This window comes from Dendrobates tinctorius, unplaced genomic scaffold (assembly GCF_039654945.1).
Source record: "Dendrobates tinctorius isolate UK_male_01 unplaced genomic scaffold, ASM3965494v1 ptg000004l, whole genome shotgun sequence".
Lineage (NCBI taxonomy): Eukaryota > Metazoa > Chordata > Amphibia > Anura > Dendrobatidae > Dendrobates > Dendrobates tinctorius.
The window spans coordinates 32,211,390-32,219,085 of record NW_027361672.1 but is presented as its reverse complement, the minus strand read 5'-3'; positions in this window follow the sequence as shown (position 1 = coordinate 32,219,085).

Sequence of the window (7,696 nt, the reverse complement as noted above, 5' to 3'; positions counted from 1 at the left end):
ACTTGCTAGATGTGTGAATGGTGATGGATGTATGATTCTGGTGACTGACTCATTTGGAACCCCTTCCCTCTGATATTACGCATGTGGATAGGGAATTAGTTCAGCAGTCAGCGCCAGTCAGTGGCAAGCCTTAGGCCACTGTGCTCACCGCACCTCTACGCTAGCGTCCGACATTGCGCTTGCTTTCTAGCTTTGTCGTCGAGCGGCAGTGTCCTGCGCCGCGCTGCAGTTGCAGCCCTTCTTGGTGCTTGCAGTAGCGATGCCGCACACGGTAGGTCTAGACGGATGCAGCTTCTTTGTCTTAGGTCCTGCTCCTGTGACCAGATACCGTGTGTTCATTTACCTAATGCCTGTGACACTAACAGGCTCAGTGTTTTTGTATATTTATGTTGCGGCGCCTCTGTGTGTGAACAGAGCCCGCTCTGCGCACTTCGGGTGAAGTTGAACCCGTGCGCATTATACCGCCATATTGCTCCTGCCACCACTTAGCAGCGGTTATATCACCTACTGCACGGTGGACCCCGAGCAGTGAACGCACTTTATTATTTATTTTTATTTAGTGCCTTCCGCCGTTCCTAACACAGTGGGCATGAGATCTCTATAAATCCCATCCACTTTGCGAGAGCAGTAACTGCGTTTTTCTTGCAGTGTCAAAAACGCACCAAAAGCTCATCGTGGAAACGTCGTCTAATGGCACCTGCAGACGAGCGAATGAAAAATTCCTGGTTTCATCCAGAAAACTCGGGGGGTAATGTTATCTAATTTTCATCAGATTTTCGTCCATTTGCCGTGTGCTATCAGTGTTCATACAACTACATTAAAACACGTGCATGATCACATACAGTTTCTGAGGTTTGTAATAGAAATCTATCCAGAAAACTCGGATGCCACTCAGACGGTCTGTGTGGGATACAATTTTTTTTTTTATCACACACCCATGAATTTCAATGTGTGATTCTGACCTGAAACTCAGATGAAGGTAGTGTATACTGCAGGTTTTTTTTTTACTCGGATAGAGAAAAAAAAATCATTTATCTGAACAACCCTATTGAATAACATGGTTATTAAAAATCAGATGTCACACGTCCGATTTATGTGTTTGTCTGCTTGAGCCCTATGGGTGGTTTCAGTGTACCAGGACTTACTGCCCGTATAAAGGCAACACTGCTAACAGACTGCAGTGATATCCCTTTTCTGCCAGTAGGGGGCACAGTGCTCCTGCATTGTTATATAGAATTCTAGAATGGTAGAGTTGGAAGGGACCTCCTGAGTCATCTGGTTCAACCCCTTGCTCAAAGCAGGATTCACTAAATCATCCCAGACAGATGTCTGTCCAGCCTCTGTTTGAAGACTTCTATTGAAGGAGAACTCACCACCTCTTGTGGCTGCCTGTTCCACTCATTGATCACTCTGTCAAAAAGTTTTTTCTAATATCTAATCTGTGTCTCCTCCCATTCAAACTCTTTGGAATAAAATTCTTGGACTTAAAGTGCGCTGCCGGACAAAATATCAGATCCAAATCATGTAGATGAATTAACCTTTTAATTCCCAATTCATCTACATGATTTGGATCTGATATTTTGTCAGGTAGCGCACTTTAAGTCCAAGAATTTTATTCCAAAGAGTTTCATGTGGCGGTCCCTGTGTGGACCGTTGGACGTGCAGCAGGCTGACAAACTGATCTTATATGCTTGATTCTCTCCTGGAAAGGGTGAATATATTTCTTTGTTATCCCTTTTCAATCACCCGGATAAGACCCTATTGCGCTCTTGTTTCACCTATAGTTTGGACAAATTCTTCCCATTCAGTTTCATCCCATTGCTTCTAGTCTTTGCTTGTGCAAATGAGAATAAAGATGATCTCTCTACAATGTAACAGCCCTTGAGATATGCCCAGCAGGGCCGCCATCAGGGCATTACTGCCCTGACTGGCGTATGGGGCCCGGTCTCCTTTCCTCACCGGGCCTCTGCCGGTAGGTAAACCGGGCCCTTAGTGCGGCGGCTAAGCGCTATTGACATGCGGGCCCACACGTCAATAGTTAAGTTGCCAGCCAGTCGGAGGCTGGCAGCTGACGTCAGCTGCAGCGCGCACATTGCCGGCATCTGACGTCACTGTCAGTCGCCGGCTAGAGCGCGCTTCAGCAGCTTTTTTTTTTTTTACAGCGGCGATCCGGGGACAGAATGCTGGATGGGGCGGAATGCCGGAGACTGGGGCAGAATGCTGGACATGGGGGCAGAATGCTGGACATGGGGGCAGAATGCTGGACATGGGGGCAGAATGCTGGAGACTGGGGCAGAATGCTGGAGACTGGGGCAGAATGCTGGAGACTGGGGCAGAATGCTGGAGACTGGGGCAGAATGCTGGAGACTGGGGCAGAATGCTGGATGCTGGGGGCAGAATGCGAGACACGGGGCATGATTGGAGACACTGGGCAGAATGGAGATTTGGGGCATGATTGGAGACAGATGGTGCAGGGTTGGAGACAGATTGCACAGGATCATGGGGCAGGATGGATACGATGGAGACAGATGGGGCAGAATGGATACTCATGAGGGTGGGGATGTGTGAACATATGGCTAAAGCCAGGAATGAGACACACGGGGGCCAGGATGGGGGATATTATTACCATAGGGGCTAATTAAGGGATATTATTACTGCAGTGATGTATTTAATTTTTTGAGGATACTGTTTTAAATGGGGGGACGGTCCTGTTACTGTGCAGAGCGACACTATGTCGCCTTTTTTTCTTCATGTGGTGTAATGTAGAAGTTGGGAAAAAATAAGCAATGTGTTCTGCAAGCGGAGCTCTAGTTAACTGTGTTATTTCCTGCAGAGACAAGCCCTGGCTGGAAGACGTGATGGCGATCTGTGCTGGATGAATGAAAAGCAAGGATGAAGGACTTCACCTAGAGACATCACTGGTGAGTTAGTGTGTTACCTGCACACTGACACTATACATTGTATACTATATACAGAGGTCCTGTGTATCATGTCACCAGTGATACCTGTACATTATATACAGAGCTCCTGTGTATAATGTCATTGATCACTATATTACCTGTACACAGACACTGCATACTAAATACAGATCTCCTATGTATAATGCCACTTATGGTGATAGTATTATGTTTTTTTTATTAATGATCAGTATTGTAGTATTCAGTCACCACGTGGTGGTAATATGTGGTCTGGGCATGGTGTGGTGGTATTTGTTGCTTGTATGTGGTATTATAGGTCACTGTGGTGGTAATATGTGGTCTGGTCATGGTGCGGTGGCATTTGTTCCTTGTATGTGATATTATTCGGTCACTGTGGTGGTAATATGTGGTCTGGTCATGGTGCGGTGGCATTTGTTCCTTGTATGTGATATTATTCGGTCACTGTGGTGGTAATATATGGTCTGGACATGGTGTAGCGGTATTTGTTCCTTGTATGTGATATTATTGGTCATTTTAAAAATTGAAAAATAAATAAAAATATACCTAAATTGTATTGCATATTTTAACAAATATTTAATAGGTTACAGTAGAGTAGAGCCTGGCCAAAAGTGTCTACCCTGCTATGGTGGCCGCTTAAAAAAATCTTTTGTCCAAAGCAAAAGCTGCCGGCTATATGTGTGATCTGGTGATGGGAACTGTTAATGTGTGATAGGTGAGAAGTGGAGTTTTTCCAAGAGAGAGTGGTGGGACTGTGGACAGTTTGAGGGGTAGAGGCAGGGGCGTATCTAGGGGGGGCAGCCGGGGCAGTTGCCCCGGGCGCAGCCGGCAGGGGGCGCAGTCGTGCTGCCTAATGCAGCGGTCCGCAGTGTCCTCCCTGGTGGCTGCGTTCTGCCGCCCCCCCGGCCTGAGAGTCGGCGGTTCTCTGTGTCAGCTGTCAAGCTGACAGCTGGCGCAGAGAACGTGCACGTGCCGGCTCCCAGGGAACAATTATACTGGCGTCTGTATAGACGCCAGTACAATTGCAGCTCTGACCGCTGGGCCAGAGCGACGTCAGCAGCGTGACATGTCATGTGATCATGCTGCTTACGTCACTCCCCGGCGCCCAGAGTGAACGCTCAGCGCTGATGGTAAGTGTTCTCCGATGTGGAGCTGAAGAAACCACCGAAGATGGGGGGTGTTAATGTGTGGCGATGGGGGTTAATGAGTGGGGATGGGGTTAATGTGTAGTCGGGTTAATGTGTAGTGGGGTTAATGCGTGGGGGGGTTAATGAGTGGAGATGAGGTTAATGTGTGGGGGGGGTTAAAGAGTGGGAATGGGGTTAATGGATGGGGTTAATGAGTGGGGATGGGGTTAATGTGTAGTGGGGTTAATAAGTGGGGATGGGGGTTATTGTGTGGGGGTAAAGAGAGGGGATGGGGTTAATGTGTGGGGGTTAATGAGTGGGGATGGGGGTTAGTGTGTGGGGAGGTTAATGAGTGGGGATGGGCGTTGAGTGGGAATGGAATTAATGTGTGGGGGGGTTAATGAGTGGGGATGGAATTAATGTGTGGGGGGTTAATGTGTGGGAGATTTGGAGTGGGGGGGTACATAATGTGTTGGGGGATTTGGGAGTAGGGACGAGGGGGTTAATGAGTGGGGATGGAATTAATGAATGGGGATTATTGTTTGGGGGGTTAATGAGTAGGGATGGGGTTAATATGTGGGGGATTTGGAGTGGGGGGTACATAATGTGTGTGGGGGATTTGGAGTGGGGATGGGGGTTAATGAGTGGGGATGGGGTTAATGTGTTGGGGATTTGGAGTGGGGGGTACATAATGTGTGTGAGGGATTTGGAGTGGGGATGGGGGGATTTAATGTGTGTGGGGAGATTTGAGGACACAGAGTATGTATGAGGAAACAGTATGGGGAGCGAATGGGTTAATGTATGTGGACACAGTATGGGGAGTCGGGTATGTGTGAGCAGACAGTATAGAGAGTGAGGGGGTAAATATATGATGAGACAGTATGGTGAACAGAGGGATGTTAGAGGAGGGAGGGGAATAGTGTGAGGCGACAGTATATTGCAGATATTTTTATTCAGGAGCATTATAATGACACTTCTATCTTTAAGGGCATCGTGTGGAGAGTTGGTGCAGAAGACCGGAGAAGATGGAAGTCTGCAGAGACAAGATGTGGATGAGAAAACTCATCATGGGGTTTGGACAAGAAGAAAAGGAGAACGACTCCAGAGACGTCATCTATATGTTACCTGGATGTAAATGTTATTTGTGCTACTGACTTATTCTCATGTTTTTAATTGTTAGCAGCATTAAAGGGGTTGTCCAGGTTTGTGCTGAGTCTGCTGTCATTCTATGTGACTGCAGACTTCTGAATTCTCACAGTGCGCACTGAACGCTGTTAGGATTCTCTTGTGCCGGTAATTTACATACATACGGTCGCATGATGACTAGACGTGTGTGGCCTTACTCAATGAAAATGAACTGAGCGAGGCCGGGCACGTCTAGTCGGAATGTGGCCAGAAGTATATAAATCGCATACTTGTGCTGACATGACTGTACAATGGCAAGGGAGAATCCTAAAAGTGTGCAGTGCTTTAGTTGTGAGAATTCAGAAGCTGCAATGTCAGGACTCAGCTCTGCAGGTTCCAGTGGTCATCACATGGACACTTCACTCATATGCGATTTTCATACTTGACAATGAGCTTCTCTTCCTGCTTTCAGTTTTTTACTGAACATTGAGAGCATTAGGGAGAGCAGCTGGTGGGTGCATGGCTAAGTGTGCAAGTCGCATATGTCCTTGATGGGGCGCCAAACCAAATTCTGCCCCGGGTGCCAGGAAGCCTAGATACGCCTCTGGGTGGAGCCTGGGCGGAGTCTCAAGGGGGCCCCGAAATTCCTAGTGGCAGCCCTGATGCCCAGTCCCTATATTTTCCTGCTTAGTTGAGTCACTTGGCCGTGTTTCCATGTTGATGGTGAGGCATCTATGGCCACATTTCTAAAAAAAATCCCTCAGAAAACGTGCAGAGAATAAGGAGCAAATTACTCCAGAAAAATGGAGAAACAACGACGAGTAATGGGGACCCAAATTTGAATTTTGTGGGTCTCATTTGAGGATTTTTCTGCTCCAAAAGGCTGAGGTTACACATGAGAGAAACTGGCACGAGTCTCTCATCTCAATACTCGGCACTTCCGCCGGCACTCAGACCGGAGCGCTCAGCTGCATAGAAATACATGGAGCCGCACACTCCGGTCCCGAGTATTGAGATGCGATACTTGTGCGAGTTTCTCGCATGTGTGACCCCGGCCTTCAAGACGCTCTTCCCATCAGGCCATGTTCACACATTCAGTATTTGGTCAGTATTTTACCTCAGTATGTGTAAGCCAAAAACCAGGAGAGGAACAATCACAGGAAAAGTATAATAGAAACACGTCACCACTTCTGGATTTATCACCTACTCCTGGTTTTGGCTTACAGATACTGAGGTACAATACTGACCAAATACTGAACATGTGAACGTGGCCTTAGAAGATGCTTCAGGAAAAAAAAAACTGCGTTTCGTGCAGGGCTGTGGAATCGGAGTCAGAGTCGTGGAGTCGGAGTTAGTTTTGGTTGGAGTCGGAGTCGGTAGAAATGTACCGACTCCGACTCCAGCTTTAAAAAAAATGTATTAATATTTCATAATTGAACTTTCATATGAATTTTATAAATGTTACTCAAATATATATGTTCTATCAAACTATGAACAACAGTGATAAGCAGTTCTGCTGGAGATAGAGACATTTCTTACTTCTTGTGTGTCACTGTTCTCCACTGCCCTTATCTAATCTTATACTTGGTTAACCTCATGCTGCCCCAACCCCCCTACTTACAATGTATGAAACTGAAAGTGAAAATGTGTTGCAAATTCTTAGTAGTAAAGCTCCTCCTCTAGACTAGATCATACTAGGTGTGTGTCTTCCAAGCATCTCACAGCTGCCTGCTACTCAGAAGAGGAAGACTGTAAGAAGTATTATCCTTTCAACAAACTTTGCATCAGTTTAATGTGAGTACATGAGGAATAATAACAGTATTACTGACCACTATATCAGTTGTACGACCTGGCAATAATTTTGTACAATTGTTTTTAGGAAAAACAATTGTCATTTGGATTGTGAATGCAGAATTAAAAACCTGAGAATGTCAAAGAAGCATCACATTAAATCAGCTGTATTTGAACATTTCACCATCACTCAAGATAGAAAACATTATGTCTGTCAGTGTATGACAAATGATCCAGACGAAAACAAATGCTGTGAAGCCAAGATGAGTGCATATTCAGGCAAAGATAAAAATGCTCCTACCAGAGCTTCTAATCTAAAGAGACATTTACAGCGCTTTCATCCAGAAGTACTGAAAGCAGTGGATGAGAAAGACTGCATCCAAACCAATGAACCAGTGCCCAGCTCTTCCAGCCAAACAAAGGAGCAGAGAACTTTGCAGCCATCAGTTGCAAGATATTTTGTCAGTGACAAAGTTACTGTGACAATGACAGTAGATACATTTAAAAAACAGATCATAGAGTTTGTTGTAAAGGATAGTGTGCCTATTTCATTATTTTCACGACCAGCTTTTATGTGTCTGAATGGGGAAATGGCCCGCAAGCTTGGTGTTTCTCTGGAGAGAGAGAGTATTAGAAAATTAGTAATCGAAGAAGCTTTTAAACAAAAGGAAGAACTTAAAAAAACTCTCAAGGGACGCTTTCTGTTTCTTAAAATGG